Below are 2,643 nucleotides of genomic sequence, written 5' to 3' on the forward strand. Positions count from 1 at the left end.
ATTCTTTCAGTGGGACGTTGTCAAGCCCATCGCTAACTCCCGCCTTTTTCTATGCTGAGGTGCTGAAGCTGCTGCAAACCCTCCTCCTCCGTGATTGGCTAGATAACCTGGGTATCTACTCCTCCCAAAGGCGGATGTACTTGTGCTCGACTGGGTCAGCCAAGGTTCAGTAAAATTGGCCAAAAAATGGTGAGCTAAAACATTGGTTTCAGCATCTGGCCCACAGGCGACACATTTCCAAATCTGCAGGGGCTTGATCTGTTGCTTGCAGTGCAGGAACTGTCTGGCCATTCCCCAGGTGGTGCCACTCTCTGAAATGTATGTTGCCACCACATCAACCCAGTGATGGTTATGATGTTCATATACAGCCACATTAATGTCACGACATAGCTGACTGAAAAACCACTTAGTTGCTGAATGCCAAGTTAGTTGACATTCATGGAAGAGTTGGTCCTTCTCTGATGGCTTCCAGGATGTGGCCCAGAAGCTCCCACAAGAAATCTTGTAGCCTGTGCTGTCGCCTAGTCATGGGTGCAGCTGCAGCTGCAGCTCACATCTGAAGAGTGAAATGAACGAACACCTCATGTGCCCCATGAACGACTGAGTCGTCTATGATGTCGAGCGTTTCGAAAAACTGTACTCTGAATCGCTCCCAGTCGAGTCCGTGGAAGTGGTGCGTATGCTGGGCTGTGCTGTGTTGTGTAGATCCATGAAAAACCCCACCAAAAGGTTGTCAAACGATAGGGCACAGTGTGTCATTGCAAAGGTGACCTGCTCTTCCTTGAGAATAGTGACGTCCTGAACGTATGGCTGGCCTTGGTAGAAGCATATGGTAGGGTCTTAGAGCCATAAAAGAAGCAACTGTGCCTCGGAGTGGCATGTAGAAGGTGGTAGTCACTGGTAATGGTGACAAACGATTTCTACTCTGTGTGTGTCGCATTGGAGTCACCAGTGATATAAAGCTTTCTTCGCATCAACAACAGCATATCAGTCTCCCGCCTCTAAGGTCCTTCTGGACAGCTGGTAGGTTATAATGAATGTAATGAGGCCGGCTGAAGTGCTAACGTCAATACCTGTCGTTTCCACCATAGTCAGCTCTGATAGTTATCTCTGAGGGTACTGCACTGACCTCTTTAACTATTCGCTGCGTGCTGTCTTCCTGTGCAGTAGCAGCAGTTGTTGACTACCTGCACGTTGACCCTAGGTTCAACGGGAATTTCATAGATGAAGCAAATGTCAATAGCCTCATCACAGAAGAAATAACGAAACTCACCATACTAGCAATAGAGATCATTGGCATTCCAGCCAAGCACTGTTAAGCTAAGGATAGGTGCGTTATTCGTGGTGCTGCTGGAGCTGAGCTGGGGCAATGGTCTGGAAGTCTTCCAGAACTGCACAGACTATGATCTCTGGAAGAAGTTGGGCAAGTTCCTTGATGGACAGCGTTAGTAATCGGAACTCATCTCCTGTGCTTCCAGCAGTGGCTCCTTCATCACACAGGGTGATAATGGCGCTTGGGGCCACCACCATGACTGGAACTGCTGACTGCAGCTGGGATCGAGTGGATAGCAACTGGACAGCCCGCTCGGCATCCTGGAGTGCCAGGGTCTGCTAAGGGACTCTGTATTACGTCCGCCCTCTTGAGTAGCTATCTCGACGACCAGGGGAACTGGCTGCACTGCTGGCAAACTGGTTTCTGATGCGCCTGAACATTTATGAGCTCCTGGATGGCCCAATTCTGCTCGCTGCTGGGCTGGTGATGATGGAATTGCTGGTGCCATCTGATGAGAGGGACAGGTGGGACCTTCCCCCATATGAATCAGTGTAGCTCATACCAGGCTGCGCACACTTGAATTGTGCTGCCTTTTTGCGCTGCTTGGCAACTGTCTACTTCAAGACATTAAAGCCACAGTAACTCACAACATGCCGCTCACTGCGCCGATGTTGTCTTGGATTGGGGTAGTCTTTGCTCTGACGTGACCCAGTGCATTTGACAGTGTGTGCAGGCATCACGTAATGTCGACCCATTTGACAGGACTCGGTGTGTTCGAAACAACTATACGTCCACGTCACGGCGGCGTTGTTGTCCAGCAGTGGCAAGGCGGTGAGCAGCAATACATAGTCAAATAGAAACGAGACGGATGAAAAAAAGTAAGTAAATTGTTTATTATTTGACTTCATGGAAAGATGAGATTATCACTCTGCAGCGGAGTGTGCGCTGATATGAAACTTCCTGGCAGATTAAAACTGTGTGCCGGACCGAGACTCGAACTCGGGACCTTTGCCTTTTGCGGGCAAGTGCTCTACCAACTGAGCTACCCAAGCACGACTCACGCCCCGTCCTCACTGCTTTACTTCTGCCCGTACCTCGCCTCCTACCTTCCAAACTTTACAGAAGCTCTCCTGCGAACCTTGCAGAACTAGCACTAATGAAAGAAAGGATATTGCGGAGACATGGCTTAGCCATAGCCTGGGGAATGTTTCCAGAAAGAGATTTTCACTCTGCAGCGGAGTGTGCGCTGATATGAAACTTCCTGGCAAGGTTCGCAGGAGAGCCTCTGTAAAGTTTGGAAGGTAGGAGGCGAGGTACTGGCAGAAGTAAAGCTGTGAGGACGGGGCGTGGGTCGTGCTTGGGTACCTCAG

The 2,643-nt window shown here is 49.9% G+C and overlaps 1 non-coding gene across 1 annotated transcript; it reads right to left on the bottom strand.

The window, feature by feature from the left end:
- Window positions 1-2,251: 2,251 nt before the first annotated feature.
- On the bottom strand, window positions 2,252-2,326 carry Trnal-caa (transfer RNA leucine (anticodon CAA)). The gene has a single exon. It is a non-coding gene; the product is annotated as a tRNA-Leu (tRNA).
- Between the last annotated feature and the right edge of the window lie 317 nt (window positions 2,327-2,643).

The sequence above is a fragment of the Schistocerca cancellata genome, chromosome 4, assembly GCF_023864275.1.
Source record: "Schistocerca cancellata isolate TAMUIC-IGC-003103 chromosome 4, iqSchCanc2.1, whole genome shotgun sequence".
Classification (NCBI taxonomy): domain Eukaryota; kingdom Metazoa; phylum Arthropoda; class Insecta; order Orthoptera; family Acrididae; genus Schistocerca; species Schistocerca cancellata.